Source organism: Panthera leo, chromosome D3 (assembly GCF_018350215.1).
Source record: "Panthera leo isolate Ple1 chromosome D3, P.leo_Ple1_pat1.1, whole genome shotgun sequence".
Classification (NCBI taxonomy): Eukaryota; Metazoa; Chordata; class Mammalia; order Carnivora; family Felidae; genus Panthera; species Panthera leo.
Window position 1 is genome coordinate 49,180,356 of NC_056690.1, and position 26,470 is coordinate 49,206,825.

Sequence of the window (26,470 nt, forward strand, 5' to 3'; positions counted from 1 at the left end):
CCAGGGCTCAGGGATGTCATGGTGAAAACTGTTGTCCCAAAGAATCACTGAAACGAATGTCTCAATTTACTGTATGCTCTTTGACAGCTTTAATAATGCTTGATTTTGTTTTAAAGAGGCAAAGTTCAAACTATAAACTGAATTTCAGGTAATGTATACATCACATAATCCCAGACATCTCAGCCACCATTACCTGGTGATAACGTGCCCTGTTTTTCAGGGAAAGAATCTAAGGGGAGATCTAAAATTATGAAGTATGAAAACATCAAGATTATGTTCAAATGTACCGAAGTCTCTGACTTTCCATGCTCTGGTCTCTAATCTCTCTGTTCCCCCAGACTTCCAAGGAGGTTGTCTTCTTTCTAATTGGTGCCAGCCCCTCAGTGCCCCTAATTATACAATCTTCCTCTCGCTTTTAGTGACCTCCCTCATCTCATTGTTTAAATCCTATCCATCTTCCAAGTCCTAAGACAAATTCTATCTCTTCTAGGGTATAGTTTCCTACTACTATCGCCATTATTTAGATCCACACCGTGTAGCATTTAATTGTTCTGTGTTAGCTTTTTCTTCCTAAATAGGTCACATTCTCCTTGAGGGGAAAGTTTATGCTTTAGTTTCCCTTGCTTCTCACTCGGAGCCTCTCCAAGTGATAGATACATAGTAGGTGCTGATTAAATATTTGTTGATTGATCTCCTGCGAAGGGGTTGTTGTGAACCACTGTGAAAGGGCTAGACAGACCAAGGCAGGGTTCTCAATCTCCCTCTGGGGGGACACTTTTAGGGGAATGGGAAAAATCCTTCAGAGAGCCCTGTCAGCTAATGTGCTTCTTTGAATGCGCTTCTAATGAGGTGCATGTGGCCGCGGTGTGGGGCTACGGGGTAGGGGGGGAGGGACTGTTCTCCTTTCCTGGGGGCAAGGGGTGGAGTGCTCCCCAGTGGCACAGGGAGGGACTCTGGGCACCGGCATCTGAGTAGGATGTACGTAGAAAAAGGAACTGGAATGCTTGTACATTTATGCCTGCATCCAAGTACGAGTAAGGTATGACTCTCACCCACAAGCCAGGATGAAGAGGGTGTTAATTCTGAGGACTTCTAGCTAGAGACAGCGAGAGAAAGAGATAGAGTCCCTTTTGGGGTTGATAATGTTCTCTTAAGTTGGAGTGGGGAGAGCTGATGACAAGAGCTTGCCTGTGGGATGCCTGGATGGTTCAGTCAGTTAAGCGTCCCACTCTTGATCTTGGCTCAGATCACGATCTCACGGTTTGTGGGTTTGAGCCCGGCATCCGGCTCTGCACTGACAGCACGGAGCCTGCTTGGGATTCTCTCTCTCCCTCTCTCTCTGCCCCTTTCCTCCCCTCTCAAAATAAGTAAATAAACATTTTAAAAAAAGAGCTTGCTTGAACAGTGGCAAAAGGTGAAAGGTGATTGAGAATTAGCGTCGCCTCCCCTCTCCCCCATATGTCTAGCCTCATCACAATTTACTCTGAGTTTAAAAGCTCCTTTCCAGGGCAGAGACTGGGCAGGGTGTTCCTAAGCCCTTTTTTATGAGTAAAGCAGGGCCCTAAAGCGAGAGACACAAAGGAGGGGCACGCTAGCCGGACCGGGATAAATGCGTGCGGGAGGAGGAAAGCTACTTCCTTTTCTCTGGGGAGAGAAGGGGTGTGAGGAAGCGGGCCTCTGTGAGTACACACACTTTAAAGTGTGGTGATGGTGAGTAGCTGAGGCGCATGGACACATCAAAACCACTGCTGTGGGTGATGCCTTTGCACTTGTGATAGCTTGGCCATCAGACTATACAGAGAATTTGAGGCAGGGGCTACTTGTCTTATTTGAGACATTTGAACAAGTATCCCCACTTGTTTAGCTAAGTTTTCAGTAAGAAGGGGAAGCCAAGGATTGTTAGGTCTATAGAAATCAGTAATAACCTCCAACAGAAGTGGACTCCAATCCTAGTGTGAGAAAATGCTGGGGAAAGCCTCACGTGACTAGGTGGTCCATTGGCCAACTTTTGGCCAGGGTTACCTGGAAAGAAAGTACAGATTGCTTATTTACTATGTGGAATGTCCTTGATGGGGATATTATAATTCTTAATTGGAACTTTTGTTCCTGCTCAGGGACCTAAATATTTACTTTTATGAAATTATTATTTTCAAAATAATATGTTTGAAATGATCATGGAACACTTGGAAGATTCATACTACACAGGCCCTCTTTCCTTTACCTCTCTCCTCTTGGATCCTCTTGACTTCTGCCTCTGCTTAACATCTCTCGGGATTGTTTCTGTATCTCTTTTTGGGGGAACTTTCTTTGTGTTTAGATGAGTCTCACCCAGGTGTTCTGTGTGTGTGTGTGTGTGTGTGTGTGTGTGTGTGTGTTTAATTAAGTAAACTCTATACCCAACGTGGGGCTCAAACTCATGACCTCTGGGTCAAGAGTTGCATGCTCCACTGACTGAGCCAATCAGATGCCCCCAGGGGTTCTTAAATGTTGTAAAGCCACCAGTGTCTCACAGGTGTACCCGAGAGACTATTGGATGATACTAAGAATGGAAGAGTAGATAAAGAGAAGAAATGCCTTTATTTACTTACTTACTTTTAAATTTTTTTGAAATGACTTTTTTAAAAAGTTTATTATTTTTATTATTTTTATTTTTGTTTTAGAAAGAAAGAGAATGAGGGGCTCCTGGGTGGCTCAGTCAGTTAAGCATCCGGATTCGGCTCAGGTCATGATCTTTCAGTGCATGAGTTCGAGCCCTGGGTCAGGCTCTGTGCTGACCGCTCGGAGCCTGGAGCCTGCTTTGGGTTCTGTGTCTCCCTCTCTTTCTACCCCTTGCCCACTCACACTCTGTCTCTCGCTCTCAAAAATAAACATTAAATTTTTTTTTTTAAACAAAGAAAGAGAATGAGAGTAAGAGCCAAGGAAAGGGGCGCGCGAGAGAATCTTAAGCAGGTTCCACACTCAGTGCTCAGTGTGGAGCCCGGCAGTCCCCCAACCTGGGATCATGACCAGAGCTGAAACCAAGGGTTGGATGCTCAACTAACTGAGCCACCCAGGTGCCCCCCTTTTACAGTTTATTTATTTACTTAAGTAATCTCTACATGGGGCTCAAACCCAGGACCAAACTGCACCCTCCTCTGACTAAGCCAGACAGGCACCGCAAGAAATAACCAGTGTTTGAATAGTCCAATATGCAGTAAGCCTGTCTGCTAATGCCCTGGGTTCCCAGGGGTTGTTCACAGCAGAGAACATTCCAGGCCAGTTGCTAGTTTGGTTTTGCCCACACTCTGCTTGGCAGTCTGGCAGTGGGTGGGTGGGGGAGGTTCTCAGTGGAAGACAGTCTCAGATGTGACTTTTCTTTAATTTTCTTTCTTTTTTTTAAGTTTTATTATTTATTTTGAGAGAGAGAGAGATCACAGGAGGAGAAGGGCAGAGAAAGAGGGAGAGAGAATCCCAAGCAAGCTCTGCGCCATTGATGAACTGTGAGATCATGACGTAAGCCGAAACCAAGAGTTGGACGCTTAACGGACTGAGCCACCCAGGCACCCCTCAGATGTGACTTTCCTTCATGACCTACACTGAGAAGGAAGAGGGGAAAGCGGAAGGGGATGGAGGTCATGGTGCGGCAAAGAGGAGATGGTGGGAGAGAAAACCCCTCCTCAGTCACTCTCCCTCATGACTGCAAGGGTCTGCCGGTGTGCTGATTCTCAAGTGTGGTCTGGGGACCTCTGGACTTCCTCAAGACCCTCTTGGGGGTCTATGAGGCCCTCCTTTCCTAACTGTCTTTCTGTATGAGCCTGGATTTTCTTCATATACATCAATTAAAACAACATATTGCAACAAATTGAATGCAGAGGCGGAGAATCGAGTTCTCTTTTATTAAGACAGACGTTAAAGAGATTTACTGGGGTGCCTGGGTGGCTCAGCCAGTTAAGCGTCTGACTTTGGCTCAGGTCATGATCTCACAGCTTGCGAGTTCAAGCCCCGCGTCAGGCTCCGGGCTGACAGCTCGGAGCCTGGAGCCTGGCTCGCATTCTGTGTCTCCCTCTCTCTCTGCCCCTCCCCCGCTCACAATCTGTGTCTCTCTCTCTCCTTCAAACATAAAAAAATATTTAAAAAAGGAGAGATTTACAAAAACATCAAACAGCATTACTTTTCTCACTAATTTTGTTTTGGAAATACAGGTTATTTTATAAAATAAAAAATGCTATTTATGTTACCTAAGTCTTATTTATATTAACATGTAATGGGTTTATTATTCTTTTAAAATAAAGTACTACAGGGGCACCTAGGTGGCTCAGTCGATTAAGTGTCCAGCTTCAGCTCAGGTCATGATCTTGTGGTTCATGAGTTTGAGCCCCACATCGGGTTTTCTGCTGTCAGTGCGAAACCCGCTTTTGATCCTCTGTCGCCCTCTCTCTGCCCCTTTCCCCCATCTCAAAAATAAATAAACATTAAAAACAAACATTAAATAAAAAAAATTAAAAAAAAGCTTTATATGAATATTTAACAATTTTCTGTTTTAATTTCTCCTGTGGTCAATACAGATAGGTATAACTCGCGTAAACAGAAGATTTTGGGGTTCTCTGATTGTTGAGAATGTAAGGAGGTCCCAAGCCCAAAGAGTTGGAGAAGGGTTTCTCCAGGGAATGGCTTCTGTGTTCCGGAATCATTGCAGGAGCAGTGATTCATAGAGAAGGCAAAAACATTTCAGGGACATGCTGACCCTCGAAAGATCAGCCCTTCCTCTCTAAACCGACAGCTTGGCTTTACTCTGAAGCACAAGTGTCTTGGGTGAGACATAGCTGTGTGTGTTCCAGGTGGTTTACTTTCCGTATTTTGCAGCACTGTTTGATCACCCACATTCTTCCTTGTTGACTCAAACATAATGGCACCACCTACCTCATGTCTTCCTTCTTCCCATGGGTGTCTACAAGAACTCCAGATTTCCTTGTGCAGTATAAACAGGAGGACGTGTGCTTAGTCCAGAGGTTTCATCAAGGAATGAAAGTGGAGGAACTCCAGTTCTGGTCTTGGTCCTTCTCCTGGCTTCAAAATGAGCATAATTTTGGATGGATGAACTCATGCCTTGCAAATGAATAATTGTGGTTCATTTTGCCATTAAGTTATGAAGAAAAAGAACTCTCTCTATATGCCTATACAGTCCTGGCCCCTCTCCTCAGGAGCTGGAGAATTCCTCTCCATAGTTGGCTGCCGAGGAAGAGGTGTTGTGAGGCAAGCATAGCTGATGTTGGAGAACACGGCTGTCTTCTGCAGGTGAGTGGCTGGAAGTTCCATGACCTGGGATTTGGCAGACTTGTCCCCTCAGTGCAGACATCTCTGGAAAAAAGAAGACCTCTCCTCTCAGGGTAGATCCTTTCATCAGAGAGCAGAGAGCGAGGGGCTGTGTCAACACCACCAGATGATTTGCCCTGAATTCCCCAAGTAGAGGCTTTAGCCTTTCTTTCCTGGCAAGGAATGAAAGAGAACGTGCAGAGAAGCGAGGTGCGTTCATGCTGCTGCAGTTCCCCCTGCCTGGGAACAGGTATGCGTGTTATCCCCAAACCCATTCTTTCATTTGTTCAGGGGTTACTGGGTCCCTGCTCTGTGGCTGTCTCTTCTGCTGCTCCTGAGAGAACCAGCCTTGAATAGGGAGTTTCTACCGGGCAGGGAGAAGCTGGGAGGCACAGGGTCAGCTTGTGTGCGGTCTAGATCAACACAAGGTTTGCTATCCAAGAATTGCACAAGAATCCTTGTGGGAGGGTCAGAGGTTGCCATCAAGATCCAGAGCAGATCTTAAGAAAAAAAAGAGAAAAGAAATTGTGATTGTGGATGGTGACAGATGCCAACTAGACTTATTATGGTGATTCATTTTGCATTGTGTACAAATATTGGATCATTATGTTGTATACCTGAAACTAATATAATGCCATATGCCAATTATGCCTGGATGGTGATGATGATGATGATGATGATACAGACTATATACAGATTCATGAGCTCAAAGCGGTGGCAATAGGTCAGCACCACAGATTGGCGAGGCACAAGTAAGGAGGAGTGTTCTAGACAGGCGTCTTGCTCCCTGGCTTACATATTTGCAGCTTACCTCTAGGAGCCAGCAGGTGTTTTGTGAACAGATGACGAAGGTTTGCTTAAGGGCCAAGGGTAGAGTGATCAAAGTTGGGTTTCAGAAAGATAATTTGTCACGTACCTACTATGTGCTAGATGCAGGCACTAGTCCCAGTACGGTTCCTGGGCCTCCCAGTCTAAATTATCAAGGCCATTTCCAGAGGATAGGATTGAGGATGCTTAGTAACCTACCCCAGGGTCCACGGGAGCTTGGCTACCGCGGATGTCCGCCATCACAGCTATGGCGGACCTCACGCTTTCTCTGACACTGTGCGGGTGTTTTGCTCAGCTCTCCCTACACGTGCATCTCTCCTGAGGTTGCCCCTCTGTTGGCTTCTCCTCTGCTAAAGCACCACTATCCTCGCTCCAGTGTTGTTGAAGTTGGAGGGTATCCCTCCACCCCCCACCGAATTACAACTCTGTTGATCAATGGGTCTTTCTTTTTGGATTTTATGGTGGCCCCACCGAAAAACTTAGAATAGGTCCTTCTGAACCAGAGTGGGCAAGTCCTCAAAGGTGACTTTTCAGTGATAAATCAGCTATGTTCCTCACTCACCCTGAACCAGGGTCTGAAGGTAGATCGTGTGTTGGGTGATCAAACAATCTCTGGTCCAAACTGTGACAAGTGGCACATTGGGCAACAAGGCAATAAGGGCACATTGGGATTGTCTTTCTGGTCGTTCCTCCAACATCTCTCATTTTTTTAAGGGTTAATCGTCAGAGGCCCTATCATTGGTCTGACAGTTTCCTTCTTATTTACTCCCACGAAGGCCTTGGGAGTTCTCATGCAAACTGTACTCCTGTTGACCTGTTCTGATAAAATAAAAACAGTAGCTAACATCTAGGCAGTACTTACCATCAGTTGTGCTTCTACGTGTGTTAACCTTTCCAATCCTCACCATCCCCCGAGACTGGCAGTCGTTTTATTTCCAATTGACAGATGAGAAAAGAACCCAGAGGTTAAATAGCTTGTCCACGTTTGCATAACTGGTAAGTAGCAGAGCCAAGATTTGAACCTAGGAGGCTCCAGATCCTGTGCATATAGACACCACACCATCCTGCCTCCATGCTGCAGCTTTATCATTTAGTCCAACCCACATTTATTAAGGACCTTCTATGTGCCCGGAAGGGCTCTGGGTGTGACGCCTGCTTGTGGTTCAGTTCCCAGGCAGAGAAGCTCAGTCAGGCCCACTCTTGGATGGGGAAAATAATATCTAGGGTCTCCTCTAGGGCGGGCCAGCCATACGCTCACATAACGTGTGCTTTTGTATTCAGCTCACAAGTTACCCTATTTGGATGGCTATTGCCAAGTTATCTTGGCTCCCACTTCTCAGACTTCCGTATTATGGGCTGTCCTTTGAACCCATAATCAAAATCTTTCAATCAGAAGCAGTGGTCCCAAAGCAATGTGTACTATTTATGACACTGCCAAGGGAATGTTCTCAGCAGGCAAGGAGGGTTAATCAGAGCATTGTGTTGGCTTTCTCTACGATTGCCAATATCCCATGCTTTCCTGTTTGGGGGTGCTCTGGCTTTCCAGCAAGGAGGATGGGAGCAGAGTCTCAGGGGACATTTTCAAAAATATAGTCCTCAAAAATTCTGATGTGTATGGCAACTATATACAATTCGGGGTTACGTTGGTCCAGTTTTTTTTCCCTAAGAATTCATAACGTCTAAATACAGGCGTTCACATAAAATGAGGGGAAGGTTTTAATCTTGGAGTGGTACAAAGAACTTTTTTTTTGGCAGCAGCACAACTGTGAGAAACAGAGTGCTTATTGTTTAGCATGTCAGGGCCCTGTGCAGGCCAAGGAAATGCTGATGAAGTAGTTACAGTCTGCGGAGGGGGTGAGGGGTGGGAGGTCCTCATGAGAAAATAAGAAAGCAAATGGATAAGGGTGTTTAATTTAGCCTTCCCTTCAAGCCATCCTTCCAATAGTGTAGAGGCAATGATGCACCCATGCCGTGCATGTGTTTAAAATTAGAAAAATTTAAAAAATGAACAAAGAACACTAGTGCCCTGACTGCCCCCAGCTCAGTGATATTGTTTTCATTTATACAGTGCTGTGCTATGTACAAAGGACATGGACATTCCTTCTCATTTGAGTCCCACACCACCTCCAGATGATTGTATTTGATACACTCGGAAGGAAGTTAGGATGTTAATGCAGTGTGTTTCTAGATAGGGCATTTCTCAAGCATAGTTTTCCCTAAATGAAGAACTACCTAGTACATTGAGGTATCTGTTCTCCAACAAAACTGAGCACGGCTTGTCGAGTGCCCCACCTGATGGGAGGTCTGTATGTTGACACTTTGTAGGGGGTAAGGATTAGCTGTGACCAAGGTCATCCTAATCCTCCTACTGGCAGAGGTAGGTGATGATGAGCTATTTTACACATCGGAAGAATAAGGCTCAGCGATCGTAGAAGAGTTCTTCTAAGTATTACATCCAAAATCAAGCCAGAGCTGTTCAGAGAGCATCAACTTGCCATGGGCCCACCCCATTTCTTCCTGGGAATGCTTAATGGACCCTTAGGGAAAGTTCTTCCTGATGTGTTCACATCCAAATTAATGAACTTTACATTTGGGAATGGAAACTCCTAGAGAACAGGATAGTGTGTGTGTGTGTGTGTGTGTGTGTGTGTGTGTGTGTGTGTGACAGAGAGAGAAAGAGAGAGAGGGAAAGAGAGACAGAGACACTTGCTAATATAGATTGATCATAATCCTAAATTGCAAAGGAGTCATCCCCACATTTTATTGTAAAACTTTTCATACATACAGCAAAGATGAAAGAATTTTACAGTGAACATATGTATACTTACTATTGGGATTCTGCCATTAATATTTTACGATACTTATTTTATCATGCATCTACCTATATCTATCTATCCATCCATCTAATCTTCTATCTAGCCACACCTCTATCATTAGGACTCTATCTTTTTTTTGACTCATTTCAAAATAAGTTGCAGACATCAGTGCACTTCCTCATAAATAATTCATGAAGCGCATGTTGAACTTTAGTTCGATATTTGTTTATCGTTTTCTTTCGATGTAAGATTTATGTGCATCTTTACTGAGTTTTGATAAATACCCCCAGCCCTCCTCAAGTCAAGAATTCTACCATCTCCTCAGAGTGTGCCCTCACATCTCTTCCAGTCTGTTCCTGCCTCTCCTCCTCACTGACAGAGACAACCACTGCTCCGAGTTTTCTACCACAGTACTCATGTGCGAGGCTTCATCCACTTAGCATAATGTTTTTGACACTCATCCACCCATACCATTGTGTGTATCAGTGGTTGGTTTCTTTTTATTGCCAGGTGGTATTTCATTGTATGAACCTGCTATACATTGTTTATCCATTTTCCCACTGACGGGCTTTTCTCAGTTTTAGGATTCCGTGAATAAAGTTGTTACGGGAGCACCAGGGTGGCTCCAGTTGGTTAAGCGTCTGACTCTTGATTTTGACTCGGGTCATAATCTCATGGTTTGTGAGATTGGGGCTCTGCACTGACAGCACAGAACCTGTTTGGGATGCTCTCTCTCTCTCCCTCTCTCTCTGCTCCTTCCCGCTTTGTGCTCTCTCTCGAAACAAATAAACTTAAAAAAAAAGCTGTTATGGATATTCTTATACAAGTCTTTTTGTGAACATATGTTTTATTGCTCTTGGGTTAATGCCTGGGAGAAGCTTGCTGAGTCATAGGGTAGATGTATAGTTTTATAAGAAACTGTTGGACCCTTTCAAAGCTGTCAGCCCATTTTATAGTACCACCCCTGATGCACAGTAGTTCTGGGTGCTCCATATCCTTGCTGATGTTTGGTGTTGTCTGTCATTTATTTTTAATTTTTTTTTAACATTTATTTATTTTTGAGACAGAGAGAGACAGAGCATGAACGGGGGGAGGGGCAGAGAGAGAGGGAGACACAGAATTGGAAGCAGGCTCCAGGCTCTGAGCCATCAGCCCAGAGCCCAATGCGGGGCTCGAACTCACAGACCATGAGATCTGAGATCGTGACCTGAGCTGAAGTTGGACGCTTAACCGACTGAGCCACCCAGGCGCCCCTGTCTGTCATTTAAAATGTAGCCGTTCCAGTGGGTGTCTAGGTGGACAATTGGTGTTGACAGCATTGATGATCACCACGATGGAGTGATAGATGGCCCTCTAGCACAAATTACAGTTGATGCTCCAAAGATTTCACTGGGAAACTGGTTGCTTTTGGTCTCTAAGTACCCGCCCTAATGTTTTCTGATTGACAGATGGAAGTGCTCGGGGCAGTACTGATTTTCAGGCTAATGCTCCTCGTACAATGAGCTCACTTAGGGCTTCTTTGTGTGGCCTGGATGCTTAGCTTTAACCCTAGTGACATTTCTTAACTCGACTTCTTTGTCAGACAAACTTCTTAGGTCAGATTGCAATTTCTCCTCCTTTTCAGAGTTTGCATCCAGCAAAAGGTTGATGATTTCAATGTCAAGAGAGGCAGACTCCAAATAAAATGAAGAATAAACAGTTTTGAAGACTTAGACCTCTCTTTTCTGTCATCATTACTTCTCAAGCCTCTTCTTGTTCCCAGAGAACAGTATGAAAAAACAATGAGTTTGGAGTTAGGAGAGCTGGCCTTTCAATTTAGCTGTGTGGCTATGCTGCGGAAAATTCATCTGGATCGCGGGGTGGGGAGGGGTCTTGACTTTTTTTGGGCCACGGTTTCCTCGCTGGTAGAACAAGGCTGAAACAAATTGTATTTAAGACTTTAGGCCTTTTTGAAATTTCAGAATAACTTTTTGTTTAGAAGAAACTTTGTAGCCCTTTAAAGGTTCTGCTTAAAAAAATGTAAGTGATCCTAGGATATTTCCTTCATCCCCTCTAGAACTTTAATGACGCCCTGCTGTATTCATGGAAACAGGTACCTCTTTTATATTTTGACTGAAAGCTTTCCTTAATTATGCCTTTGACTGTTATCAGATGCTGTAGTTCACTCTGGGGGAAGGGTTTTGTCTCAGACGATGTGAGTGCTGGGTGAGCTGGTATTTATTTTACATATGCTCTGGGATCTTTTTGGACAATCTAGACGTTTGCCCTCGATTCATTAAGTTTTTCCTACTTACTTTGTTATTCTTTGCTGTCCAGTTCTATTTTATAATTGGGTGGTGCGGCAGGGAGAGAGAGGAGTGTAAGAAAGAATGTTTCGGTCATTGCCTTCTGTCTGCAGGCAATCATTTTGGAGCAGGAAGGAAGGGAGATGGGACTAGCTAGAGAGAATTGGCTTCAGGGGAAATGGCCAGCCCAAATCTCAGTTAAAACAAGATAAGGGTTGAAAAGGTAGAATCTGCCCAGAAAGGTGTTTTCCCTTGCAGTGCTGCTAATGCCTTGAATGCACGGGAGATTGTCCTGGGTTTTTATTCCCTGCAGTCCCAGGAAAGAGAAAGTCTCCAGGTCACAGAGGAAACCTTCAACTACAGATAACACACGGTCCCCAAATCCTCTCGAGCTATAAGGTTTCAAGCATGAAATTCTTGAGCAAACACACCAGGTGCCTCTCTGCATCGATTGTGATTTTTGGTGCTAAACAGAGAGCTCTGCAGATGATGCTGAAGGTCAGATGAAGGTAGAGAAACCGCAAAACAGCACGAAGCACCACCCAACTGCAAGCTAATTGGGAAGGAAATGGTTTCAAACTGACAGACTGTGGCCTGATAACCGAAATCTCATAGGGACAAAAGGTTCATGTCATTTAAAGGGGTAGCTTTGCCTATTTAAATTGTGCAAACAAAAGAGATGAAAACCCCCTCGTGGGATGGGAAGTTCTATTAGCAGATATTACCATCCTTGCTTTTATGCCCTCCTGTGTCACAAACCCTGAACATGTGCTGCGTGTCCTCAGGCATTCATTGGTTAATTTACTTATTCAAAGTAAGGCAACAACAACAACAAAAGCAACAGAAAAACCCCAAACAAATTACATACTGGGGCACAGACGGCATTAAGATGCAGTGCACAATTTTGATATGTGGGTTTTTAAAAGAAATGTGTTTGGTCTGAAATTGTACATATGCTAAACTCCAGAGAAAGTAAGAAGCCTAGAACAGCTCATCTGGGGATTGAAAAAAAAAAAAAAAGTCTTTAAAGGTATCATTATTCTGAGAACCAGAAACACTTGATATAATATTAGGTACTACTCTGTAGCCAACAATAGCCATTTTGACTATAATAGCTTGACTTTAATCAATGTTCCAATAAAGTCCACTGGAAGAGGCCAATTTTTCTATCATATGGATGTGGTAAAAGTTAATTATATACTTAATTATAGACTTCGGTTTTGAAGTCTTTATAGAATGCCTACAAAAGTAACCTCGTATACATTCCCTTATATTTGAAAGCCGAATTGTAATGAGTGAAATAATACAAAATAATTAATACTTTAGATTTTGTATTTACTTGGGTCTTCAAAAAAGACCTTTTGGCAAACTATTATGACACCGCTTTGTGGTCGGCCAGGCATTGCCAACATTTTGCTAAAGGGGATCATAAAGTCCAAAAAGGTTGCGAACTTCCTCGTGCCCCAGAGGAAGCGCAAGCACAGGGTCCAAACCAACCTTTTTCCACTTCTCTCAAAACTTAATTCATGGGTTACCCATCATAGACCCATAGTCCTGTGTATTTTGTGGATCATTAACATATTTAGTTCAGTATCAGCGATACTATAAAATTTAACTTTGGTTTGATGGCGAGTACTACCTGAGTTTAAAAGAAACGGGTAGGAGCCAGAGTAGGAAAAATGTTAACACACTCATAGTGCCCTCGTATTTTATGTTCTTATAGAACATCTTTTCTGGAGCAAAGCTAATACTACTACTGAAAGAAAGATAAAACCTTCATGTGAAAAGACTTGTTGCTGTTTGTAATCTTTTTTTTAACAATTGAGATTTCCTTTGTGTTTATGTTTATTATTTAATCACTGGTCCATAAGATTTCCCAAACTCGAGAGCATTTAGAAAAAAAAACAAACCCCAGAGCAACATGTTACATTTACAGTGCTTTAAAGGTAGTTCAGGGACTTTCCCATCCTGTCCAGCAAAGATGACCAGGTCATAGCATAAAAGACAGCTCTGGCCTGTATAAAGTCATCATTTTGACTATGAAGCATTTAGAAAAATACCAGGGGTGTGTGAGCGAAGTTTACTTACATGGCAGTGCTTTGGGTGCCTGGGACATGAACACTAGCATTTCTGTGAGAGATGTGACCTATCAGACAACGTGAGTTTTATTTAAACTCTTAATTTTGAGATGAACACCAGCTCCCCATGCAAAAGAAGGGATTTGAGGGGAAAATGAAAACTTACTTGCCCTATAATTTCTCCCCTACCAATTTATCATAGCACCAGGGATGACCAATATTTGTAGCCTTTACTTTGGTTTAAGGCTCTATGTCTAGAAGGTCCCTATTAAAATGCAAATATGCTGCTCATCAATCCATTTACACCTTAGCCTGGATTAGTTTATCAGATCAGAGGAAAGAGATTAGGGCCCCAAGGAATGGGCGATAGGAGGTCTGGCTTGATTGGAAAGGAGCTGGGAAAAGTATTTTCAATAGGCCCTCTGCTGTCTTGACTGTGTGCCTTTGTAAATGTATATTCTATTGCTTTAAATACACCCTCGCTGACATTGAAATTCAACTCTTCCTCACCGTCCACTTCGATTCTTCTCTCCTTCCTGCATTTTCTAAGTTATCTGAGAAGACTTGAACTCTCCTCCATTTGAATTCCTAATATTCATTACCTGTACCATCCATCCATCCATCCATCAAATCTTGTCTCTGTTGTTATTTTTTCAGCCGTACATGTCCTATTTGGTGGCGTCTGCTCCTGGAGTTCTCAGGAACCAGGTTAGTGGCATAGAGGAAGAGAAGGAATAACTTAGGTGGAGTGAGAAGCAGTGATTATTGCCCGTCCGTGCAGCACCGTGGGTTCTCTCAGGACACTTTTTACCTGGATTGCACCCTGTGCCTCTTCCCTTTGGATTGATGACTTTCTGGGTTTGGTTCAGGCTTTATTGTCCAGATAGTTATCAGTCTTTTGATGCTGAGGCCACACTGCAAGCATGGAATCATTGCAGGGCTGTCCTGCCAGGTAGGGTAGCCGTGTCTCTGTTCTGGTAGGCAGGTCGGTGCAATGGATAGAGGTAACCAGTATCACCCTGGAAATCACTATGGCTCTGGCTCTTTAGTCATGAAAAGACATGTTCTAGTTCTGGCGGAGCACCAGGTGTCAGGTTCTGGCCTCCAGATCAAGACCCTGATAGAACCATTGGAGAGTGGTCCAATTTATGGCTAGCAAGTCTAGTTACTCAACCAATTCAAGACCTGGTATAGATAGTATGGTAAGCAAAATTGTAGAGTGATTTCTATGACCCATGCCTTTATATAATTTCTTCCCTTTGGGTAGGAATAGGATCTATGCTGTGTTTCTGGACAATAGAGTATGGCAAAAGCGACTGTGTCTCACTCTAGTGATTATGTTACATTGTAGGGCAAAGGTGAAAAGATTTTGCAGATGTGCTTAAGATCCCTACTTAGTTGACTTTGAGTTCATCAAAAAGGAGATTATCTTGGGTGGACCTGACCTAATCAGATGGACTCTTTACAAGAGAGACTGGGGCTCCCTGAGGTAAGAAAGATTCTCTTGCTGGTCTTGAAAACGAACCAAGTCTTAATGAATTTTACAGCTGCAAGGATATGAATACTTTCAACATTTACAGGGGCTTAGAAGAGGACCCTGAGACCCATGTCCTGGCCAGCACCTTGGCTGGGCAGAGGATCCAGCTAAAGCCCAAACTCCTGACTTGCAGAATTGTGAGATAAGAATTGTATGTTGTTTTAATCTCTGAATTTTGTGGTAATTTGTTACATAGCGATCGGAAAACAATACACCACTGACCGTTGTTCTGCCTTTAGGCCACCCTCCACTGATATTTATGTTGATGAAGATGTCAAGAGAATGATGCTCTGATTTATGACACCGTTGAGTGGCATCACATTGTTGTTGATAGCTAGCACTCTGAAGCCAGACTAGCCATGTGACTTCGGGCAGGTTACTTAACATCTCTATGCCTCAGGTTCCTCAGTAGAAAGAGGGAAGGATAATAGCGCTCAACTCATTGGAAGTGTGGAGATTAAATGAGATGGTATGCATACAAAATATAGAAGAGTGGGTATCTAGTACGTACTAAGAATTCAGTGAATGTTACTTATTATTGTTTCCGAGAGAGTTGTCAGAAATTCCTGCCTGCCTTTACACTAGCAGGTGGAAGTCTGGTAGTTTCTTCCCTTTGTTTGTCCTTTATCGCTCGTTTATGCTTGAGGTCTTTATACTGGCCCAATGTGCTACTAACCCTATTCTCATTAACAATGAGATATGTAGGGAAATCAGTAGCTGAAAGCCCATAAAATGGATTCAGACCAAAAGTCTGGGTCACAGCTCCTTGGTCTCTGGAAACTTAGCCTGGAGTACCAATGAAAAACACAACAGAGGACATAGAAGTGGGCCAGACAGGGGTTGGAGAGCGAGGAATACACCTGGGTTATGGGTTCGGGAATTAGTTCTGTTTCAGGAGTTGTGGCTATTCGGCCCGGCATTCTTTCTGGTGAGCTGGAAAGATTGTAGCTACGTTATGTGGAGCAAACTTGGGATGATGGATATATATTGTTTAGCACAGTGGTACATAAGTGCTTGACAACTAAATGGTAGCTGTGATGATGGTGATGGTAGTTTTGATGAAGATATTGGATAGAGAAGCCCTATACATGAGTTCCTTCATGTGTCAGGAAGTTGTGCTGCAAGGGCTGGGACCAGGGACCCTGGGAGATAAACAAGATGGGGTGAAATTGGTGGCGATCCAGGGAGGGTGCTAACTGTGCAGTGATTGAGGTTGGAGTGCATCAGAGAGCTGTTTGGAGGAAGCTTGTGTTAACCTCAGAGGGAAAGAAGGAAATCTGAAAATCTGCTGTCCATTAGGGAAAGCCAGGAGCCCTTCAAAATTACATAGGATAAAGGTTTCAGAGGAGGCTAATGAATGAAGGTAAGGGACGAGCAGGCAAGAGGGTGCCTGTAATCAATGTGGAGATCTAAGAGCCAAGAAAGAGAGTGAAGAGTAGGGATCATGTGACAACAGGATTGGCCGGCTGGTTACAGATTTCCGGGAAGCAATGAGCTCTGCTACGAAGCCTGTGTTGTTGATGGCTCCTTCTAAAATTGCTTACCTGGGTCATATGGCCATGGCCCTCCTTGGCTGGTTATGTCCCAGTGTGCTGATACTCTACACTTCTTCATATCTTGTTACATCAGTTAGGACTCTTGACTGAAAACAAGAGAAATGGCATGGGAAAATCTAACTAAAGAGATCCTTTCATGGCTTAGGTAAACGGAAAGTCTAGGGATGAAAGTTTAGGTGCAGCTCAATCCGGTACTCACACAATGCTCTCAGGACCACATCTTCCCCCATTTTCAATTCTGCTCTCTTCTGGCTTGGTTTCATTCTCAGGCCCAGGGATGGACTCCATCAGTGTCAGGCTTCTATGGTTCCAAGGCACATGGTCACGTAGCAGAAGAAAAATACTCTCTCTGTCTCAGCCTTAATAGCCATCCCTAAGAAGGACTCTGATTGGTTTCATTTGGGTCACATAGTCGTCTTTCCTGACCAGCTCAAGTGACAAATTCACCCATTTGCTAAGGGAAGTATTTCCCCTTGATTGATAGCCCCACAAAAATTGCATTGAGTAAGAAAGATGCAGGTCCCGAAGGAAAGTGATACAGGGCAGCTGAAAAAGCAGCAGATGTCCAACTCCCCCCATAAATGCTTTCACATAATAGGTGTTCTACTGCTTGTTGGTAATGATCATGGAGTGTTTCTGGGAGAGGGGAGACCTGGGCTCCAAAGAGGGGGATTCTGGGAATCTTGACTGAAAGATGAAGGCACTAGTAGGGGTGTGAGAATGGTCAAGGCTACCGAAAGGTGAGAAAAGCATTGCTCTAAAGGGAGTTTGGTGTGACGGGTGTTGCTAATAGTGAAGATCCAACTTTTCTTACTTCACATTTTGCCTGGGGCTGACCCTGACTAACACGAATGTATTTGACAAACCAAATGACAATAAAAATAATGTGGTTTCCAGAAGTTTCCTCTTCGTTGGGGGAGAGCTGTGATACAGCACACTTCTGGCTTTGATGAATCATCCCAGATAGCAGGAGGCTTTAGTCTGTTTTCATAGTAGATCAATTCCAAAGTCTCAAACTGTGTATTATAATTAGCAATGCAAATCTCCAGAGAATAATCTCTTAGTCTAAAGAAAATATTGAGTGGACCTTGCAGAGGAGTCTTGTAAGCCTTTTTCCCCCGTTAATGTTTTTGGTGTCCAAGCTGAGTGAGGAAGCCACTTTCCAAAAGGCAGGGTTTGATGTTGAGATGATCTTTATTAATAAATAAAGGTTAAATGGTAGGAAAATTCTCTTTGGTGTTTAATGACCCTTTATTAATTAGCGTGTGATATCACAGAGAGAAGGAAAATAGAGCAATATTTCTAAAGAAGAAGAGAAAAATCTCTGTTGAGCTAATCTGAGGTGTTGAGACGTAATTCTCAGATTTTTGTTGGGGCTCTCAGGGCAGTGGGTGCTTACTCTTCTCTGCTGGTCTTGAACATAAGAGTGTGTAAATTCCGGAATGAGATGAGTCTCCATGAACGTGGAGCCAATTTGGAGGAGAGCAGAGTCAAAAGATAAAGAAGGGGACACCGAATCTTTGGAGACATTTTAGAAACCTAAATCAAGTCTTGCCTAAAGTCTACCTGTGTGTGCTAACAAATTTCCTTTCTTCGTAAGCTAGTTTGAGTTGAGTTTTTTCTCAGTTTCAGTCAAGAGCTTTAAGACACACACACATACACACACACACACACACACACACACACACACTCACCTTGATCCATGAAACAGATGCTTGATGATGAGGAATAGTTTCCTGAGTTAAGACTCTCACAGTTAAGATAAGGATTTTAGGGGCAAAATTTACTTCCCCCTAAATAATACTCATCGCTTTTCCTTGATTTTCATACAATTAGGGTCCTGCTCTGCTTGGACCTGCAAACAAGCCCTAAATGAGTAAAACTGAATGTCTGGGCTCCAGTGCGTTCAGAGAGCGTTGAGTTTGACGCAGGTGTTAGGACAAATGTATTTTGGCCATCTTGGGTGCGGGATTTCAACAGATAAGATATGACTCTACAGACGTAGTGTGCTGGGTTAAAAAGAGCCCAGGGCAGGAGGCAGGAGAGAATGGGGTTGTGCCTCTATTAGCTTGTGACTTGGGGATAAGGAATGTAAGTGCCCAGGGCTCAGCTTTCTCATTTATGAAACGAGGAACCTAAACTAAATGAGCTGAAAGACCCTTCCAGCTCCGAAGATCTATGACTTAATGAATTGAAGCACCCAGCCAGCCCTTCCGGGACAGTGTGAGCATCTCAGCTTCCCCGGGTACTCTTGATGGAGGTGCGTTTCCTTGGAAGGAGATTTCCAGATCTGTAGCTGTCCATCTCAGAACGGGCAAGCTGAGTGCTAATTGGCTTTGCATTTACATCTAGCGGCTGTTTGCTTGATTTTTAGCATTACCCAAGGTTAGGTGGCAGCTGCCATGCTACGAGAAGAGAAAAAAATGAATAAGGACAAGCCCTCTCCTCTCCATTCATTTAAGGCAAAAAAAAAAAAAAAAAAAAAAAAAATCTGATGAATTAGCCAATTTGAAAGGGCGCTAAGACTTATCTGAAGTCAAAAAGCAAGTAAGTTACTGGCAGGGCTGAGACTAGGGCAGGGTCTCCTGACACTAAGCCCAGGGCCAGCTCAGGGAAAGGACAGCTGGGAGCCAGGGAGATACACATCATCTGCTTTCCAACTCTGCCAAGGGCGGCCCTCCCAGCTTCTCTGCATTGGGGATGGGGAGTCCGGCAGACTGACTCCTGCCCCTGGCTGTGAGCAGCTGAAGTGGCAGGAGCTGGAAAGTGTCCTTTGGTGAAACTGGGGAGCAGGACTCAGAATCCTCACTGACATCTTCACTCGTGGCAGCCCGTTCAACCCTCTCTTTTAAAACTGAGATATCCTTTGCATCTCGCAGAAGTCACCATTTGAAGGGTATAGTTCAGTGGTTTTGAGTATCTTCATGAGGTTGTGCCATCATCACCACTGATTCTAGAACATCGTCACCACCTCCGAGGGAAACCACGTACCTGTCAGCAGTCACTCTCCTTACCCCCTCTTAACTACCCCCGCAATCACCCTTCGAGTTTCTGTGGATGATTGGTCTATTCTGGACATTTCATAGAAATGGAATCACACAACATGTGGCCTTTTGTGTCTGGTTTTCTTCACTTAGCATGGTGCTTTCAAGGTTCATCCACATTGTGGGATCTTTCAGTACTTCATTCCTTTCTGTGATTGAATAGTCTTCCATTGTGTGGCTATACCCCTTTTTGTTTATCCATTCGTCATTTGACGAAGATTTGGGTTGTTTTTCCTTTGGGGCTGGTATGAGTAATTCTGCTATGGACATTCATGTCCATATTTTTGTATAAAGAAATGTTTTCATTTCTCTGGGTTTATTCCTAGGAGTGGGGCTGCTGAGTCATATAGTCATTCTGTTTAACTTTTTGAGCAACTGCCAAACCCTTTTTCACATTGCTCAGCTCTTTAAATACAGGTACACAAAGAAAAATAGAAATTGCTGTCATCTTTGGATGGAAATGTTACTATAATGTTATTCTCTATGTGTCTTTCTTTATAGCACATCCCTTTCCTCTTATGCTCTAGTCACTAGTGAGCTAGAAGGAATTTCATCTTTGGCATTTGAAGGGCCTGAAATGGTGCCTTCAGTTTTCTGGGTCCTCGGTGCCCTCACCTGTACACTGGGGCCAGCATTGCTGTGAGTCTTGAATGAGACAGTGGCCATAGAGCTCTCTGCAAGGGTCTCGCACTAAACAGCCGCTGACACAGCACCAATGCCTCTTGACCTTCTCCTAGAGAGGGATGGTGTCTTTGATCTCTGTTCGCCCAGCACCTGGCAAAGCTCCTGACCCTAAACGGTTGCTGGGGACCTGGTTGTTACATGAACCGGTACATGAGGAGGGAGTGAGTGAATGCCTCTGCGCGCAGGGTAATGCCTGCCTGTAGGAGTTGTTCAGTAAATGTCAGGTGATGGAACGAATGAATAAAAAAGGAAAGAAAAGAGCATTAAAACTTCAGGAGAAATGCTGTTCTTAAAAAAAGTTTGGTACAGATACATTATTCCTGGCATTCGGGAGACTGCCTGAGATCACTCATAGGCAACATATGTGCACTTGTCTCTTTCTCTTTGACATTAACAGGTCTGTGTTCAGGCCACTGTCTCTGTATGGGAAGAGCAGCCTTATTATTTTCAGAGTCATGGTCACGTGACACTGCCCTGTCCATCATCACTGGGATCCCAGTGGTGGGAGAGCCAGAGAAGGGCTGTCTGTCCTGCTCCAATGCTCCCGTTAGTTGCTTATATGCGCTGGCATCCCAGGCCATGCTGAGACACAGTGCTGGACATGCCAGGGACAGCCTGGCACACCAGGAGATAAGACAGTTGAGTTGAACACAAATTGAATGATTCCAGCCTCAAGTCCCAATCAAAGAGATTTACTATGTTTTTAAAAAGGCACTGATGTTGACTTGACTAGTGAGAAGATGCATGGAGACTGCACTGAGCAAGAAGCCTTATGTGAACCATTAAATAAATGTGGCTACAGCATCGTAGTCATGACCGCCTCGGCATATAAATCAGCCTTGTACTCGGAGATTAAGATATGCTTCCCAGAGAGCTGGCGTTTTTTAAGAATGGCGCAAGTTTTTGTTAAAAGGCTTTAAAATGCACAGAAGATATATGGATAGGAATCTGAGGAAATTTCTGTTCATGAGCAGGAATGATTTTTTCCTGCCGTGTCTACAGAAAGCCAGGCAAAGTGCGATTATTTAGATAACTCACCCAGCAAAATCCTGTTGAGGAGAGGGTGGGCGGGAGTAGAGGGTCGTATATTCTCACAGATGGTCTGTCCTTATTGATCAGATTCAGATGCCTGCCTGCCTTCCCATTTCTTTTTCCCTTGGCTGGTGGGAACTTTTTATAAATTTACAGCAAAATACATGGCATGGGCTAGTGTGTGTGGGCTCCTGGTGGCACGGAGCTTGAAGCAGGTACACAGCGAGATTAAGGTGTCTTTTGATGGACTTTGCAGGCTATACTAGATGGTCTGTATGTTGTAACCCCTCCAGGATCCCATTGTATGTGTGAGTGAACTCAGGGCTGACGATGAACTGAACTTCCCTTTGTCCAAGTAGGTCATTGCACTTTTGCTAGAAATGCTTCAGAATCCATGGGGTCTGTGTGGAATGCCTGCCTGGTAGCAGAAGAGGGAGATGAGAGTTTTTCCCCTGGGGCTCTGTTCCTTCTACACAATGAGAGCATTGCTAACAGGTGTTTTCCAAACTGTGCTCTGAGGAGAGCCATGTTTCCTCTGAGAGCTCTCCTGGGGTGCCCTGGAGCAAGGGTGGGGAGACAGGTGCACCAGGCTCTGGGCCCCAAAACTCTCCTTCACAACCATTTTGCTTTTCCTATTCTAAACACTGGCACTCACTCAGAGATGTTACTTGCAAATGAGGTGTGCTACTCAAACAATGCTTGAGAACCGGCCTGGCTCGTGTGTGTGTGTGTGTGTGTGTGTGTGTGTGTGTGTGTCGCTTAAGTTCCCTTCCCACTTTAAAATTTGGAGATCTACGTTGCCAGCCATTCCCTGCTACTGGGTTCTTTTCTTTGTTCTGGGACCAGTGAATAGTCAGAGTGAGTCTTAGCTCAGCGTTATTGTGAGGGCCCATCTATTTTCCTTTTTTAAAAAATGTTTTCAAAATTTGATTATTTTTGAGAGGGAGAGAGAGAGTGACAGAGCATGCATAAACGGGGGAGAGGCAGAAAGGGAGGGAGAGAGAGCATCCCAAGCAGGCTCTGTGCTATTAGCATGGACCTTGATGCAGGGCTTGAACTCATAAACTGTGAGATCATGAGCTGAGCCAAAATCAAAAGTTGGAGGCTTAACTGACTGAGCCCTCCAGGCGCCCCTGTGAAGGTCCATTTCTATGATTTACAACCTGCTATGGATTCACATGTCCTAAAACCACGGAATGAGGGCTGAGAAACCTACCAGTGCTAACAATAAATTCCTCACACACTGATGACCTCATTTAGGAATAGGCGAGCTTCTGTGTCCGCGTCTGGCTCTTAAGTTGCAGAAACCCAGGAGCTTGTCATTCTTTTAGGGTTTCCTAAAACACTTCCGCCTGTCTCACAAAATGGGTATCCAGAGTGGTCTGAGAAGGTTCTTCCTTGCTTAAAATATACTGCCTGGTAGCCCGAAGGCTTGTACAGGAGGAGGGAGTGATAGGCAGTTCAACGCCCTGTAACAGGCTGCTTGGTGTATATGCTAATGAAATGACCATCTGTGTCAAATAATTATAAGTGGTCTCCCCTGACTGCTCTCCATGTGCTGGGACAGACCGAGGGGAGGCACCCCCTTTACAGCCACCGCAGCCCAGGGAGAAGAGGCTGGGGAGGGATCATGTGTATGTCTCCACTTGAAGGCACACAACCTGCTGAGCGGACAGGTGCTGGCAGTGTGATGTCCACGGGCAGTGAAGCCAGCCTGTCCTAGGAGCTGACATCTATATCTCCATCTCACTGGATTTTAAAACTGACACAACATAAGGAATGTCACTCTCTATTACTCGATATTCACATGCGTCTCTATTGCATTGGAAGTCCCGTGAGCAAATGTCCTGGTCACAACTGCCCTCTCATTTCAGCCTGACATGCTGAACCACGGCAGTGAGGCACCCGTGTGAGTTCCTAACCTTGTTTGGTCTCCGGTTGTGGGCTCTGTCCAGCCTCCTCCATTGGCCAGTGGAAATGATTGCAAATAGGCTTTTGTGTTTGATAATTCTGGCCAAGTTCAATCTTCCCTTTGTTAGCTAAATAGAGTTGGCATTTAGACCTGATATTTGCATGCTTTGGTGCAGGACACGGTTTACTTGTTAAGGTTTCAAATGGTTAGTGTCGTTTGGAACCCATACTTGAGCGCGGAGCAAGTGTAACTCGGGTCTGGTCACGCAACCTATTCTCGTCTCGGGTGGCCACCAGCTCTGACCTTGGCTATTTGCCCATTCTTTCCTCTCTGGCACTTCCTGTTGTCCCGAGAAAACCTCTGGCAGGGCAGCTACGGGCCCCACTGAGCAGGTGAGTGTTTGTGCTGCAGTTTTGTATAATTAGGAGCACAGAACCCACTTCTGTTTGTTGAGAGAAGCTAAAATGTCTTCTGAGAAGTTCGAATTTGTGTTGTATGATGGAGAAAAGAGGACAGATGTATTTTCATTATGTTTGAAGGCAGAATTTTAGAAGACCACTCCAGGGGAAGTTTTTCTTATATACTTGACTTCAGTTTCATTACTTTTTAAAATGTTTTATGTTTATTTATTTTTGAAAGAGACAGAGACAGAGCACGAGCGGGCGAGGGGCAGAGAGAGATGTCAACACAGAGCCAGATGTGGGGCTCGAACTGAGGAGTTGTGAGATCATGACCTGAGCTGAAGTCGGACGCTTCACCAACTGAGCTACCCCGGTGCCCCAGTTTCATGACTGTTAAATAAAGATACCTATAAGTATATTGAATATTCCTTTAAAAATATTAGAAAACAAGAAACAACTTTTTCCTTTATCTATCTATCTATCTATCTATCTATCCATGCATCCATCCATCCATCCACCTATCATCTCTCTATTTCTCATTCTAAAAATTCAGCACTAATTTAATTTATCTTTGTGGATAAATGAGCTTTAGGATTTTCCTGGGAAGAGTGGGAGGCCTCAAGTAGGACATATGGAGAGGAGAAAAATTTATTAGTGAAAGAGTTAGGTTCTTAATGAGAAATCTCATGTTTGGCTTTTAACTCACTCTGAGAACACGTTGGCTTTAATTATAAGCCTTTTATTCAGTTTCTCTTTTATATGGTTCTTTTGCATTCATTATGCTACTTGGTTCTTCTAACAACACTGAGCGTGGAAGACTATAATATTTAGATCAGGAAACTGAGCTCTGAGAGATACAAGAAGGTGGACTGAGTACACAGTGTTCTGTTCCAGCACCTTAAAAATGAGAGAATACACACACACGCACGCACACATACGCACGCAAGTGTAGGAATCTTCCCAGTGAAAAGATGCTCCCAGAAACTATGAAGAACTGGGGTAAGATGTAAAGCAGAGCCAGATTGAAGAAGGAAGCCCCAGTCAGAAATGCTTGCAGAGAATGCTTTTTGCAAAGGGTGAGAGAGGTGCCAAGGGGGCGTGGCAGATCCTTGAACGCAGGAGGGATTTGGAGGCAAGTGAACTAACATCCCCCCTACCCACCTGCTGGTAGGCGATGGCTCCAGGAGTGAAACCCAGGCCTTTTCTCTCCAGTGCCTGTGTTCCCATCACAACTTCTTGAGTAGGCCCAGGAGATTTTGCATTTGGCCAGGGCTACCCAGCATAGAGTGAATCGAGATTTGGCAGCATCTTGTTAATTTGAGCACTGTGCATCAGTAAAGCGTATAATTCAGGGTTATTCATGATTTTTTTCCCTGTTTGATCTCAACTTTTTTGCTTTCTTTGGTTTTTTTTTTTTTTTGCTTTAAAAGTTAACTTTATTGCAGTAGAACTTACATGCAATAAAATTGACCAATTTTAAGTGCACGATTTTGTAAGTTCTGACAAACGTATACAGTGTGTAACCATCACTGAAATCATATTATAAAATCTAGTTCCTTGAAAAGGTAAACATAGGGGTTATCAGACAACCCAGCAGTTCTTCTAGGGATATACCTGAGAGAAATGAAAATGTGTATTCATGTAAACATTTCAAATTACAGATGTCTATAGAAGTATATTTAACCACCTAAAAAGTTCCATTGTATGTCTTATACATGACAATCACTGATTTGCTTTGTGCTTTTTCTAATTTGGTCTTTTCTAGAGTTTTCTATAAACCACATAGTATGCAGTCTTTTGTGATTGGTTTCTCTTGTTTGTTATAAATTGTTGAGATTCATCCATATTATTTCACGTATCATTAGTTTGTTCCTTTTTATTCCTGAATAGTGTTCCATTGAATGAATATAGTGCCATGTGCTTATCCATTAAACAATTGATGGACACTTGTATGTTTCTATGAATAAAACTGCTATGAACATTTGAGTGTAAGACTTTGTGTAAATGTATATTTTTCAATTTCTTTTGAATAAATACCTTAAAGGGATTGAAAGTCATATGGTATGCATATTTTTAACTTTATAAAAAACAGTTTTCCAATGGGGCTCTACCATTTTGCATTCCCACCAGCAGTGAAAAGAGTTCTAGTTCTTTACATCCTTGTCACCATCTTAGCATAGTTTTTATTTTATTTTATTTTATTTTATTTTATTATTATTTTTTAAATAAAAATATTTTTTCAGGAACAGAATTTAGTGATTCATCCCAACAAGTGTCCTCTGTAATGCTCTTTACCCCTTTAGCCCTTCTCCCCACCCAACACCTTGCCAGAGACCCTCAGTTTGTTCTCTGTTTTTAGGAGTCTCTTATGGTTTGTCTCCCTCTCTGTTTTTATTTTATTTTTGCTTCCCTTCCCTTATTCATCTGTTTTGTATCTTAAATTCCACTTATGAGTGAAATCAGATATTTGTCTTTCTCTGACTTATTTCACTTAGCATAATATACTATACTTCCATCCATGTTGTTGCAAATGGCAAGATTTCATTCTTTTTCATCGTCGAGTAATAGTCCATTGAATATATATGCCACATCTTCTTTATCCATTCATCAGTTGACGGACATTTGGGCTCTTTCCATACTTTGGCTATTGTTGATTGTGCTGCGACAAATGTTTGGGCGCATGTGCCTCTTCGAATCAGCATTTTTGTATCCTTTTGGATAAATACCTAGCAGTGAAATTGCTGGGTTGTTGGGTAGTTCTATTTTCAGTTTTTTGAAGAAACTCCATGCTGTTTTCCAGAGTAGCTGCACCAGTTAGTTAGCATAGTTTTTAAAATTTTAGCCATTGCATGGGTGTCCAATGGTACCTCAGGGTGGTTTTTATTTTTATTTTTTATTATTTTTATTTTTAATTTTTTAGAGAGAGAGAGAGAGAGCATGAGCTACAGAGGGGCAGAAGGAGAGGGAGAGACAATCTCAGTCAGGCTCTACACTCAGTGTGGAGC

General features: G+C 43.5%; 1 long non-coding RNA gene across 1 annotated transcript; it reads left to right on the top strand.

The window, feature by feature from the left end:
* The first annotated feature begins 13,953 nt into the window (after positions 1-13,953).
* On the top strand, positions 13,954-14,970 carry LOC122204236. The gene is made up of 3 exons (XR_006195564.1): positions 13,954-14,007; positions 14,651-14,788; positions 14,880-14,970. It is a non-coding gene; the product is annotated as an uncharacterized LOC122204236 (long non-coding RNA).
* The last annotated feature ends 11,500 nt before the right edge of the window (positions 14,971-26,470 follow it).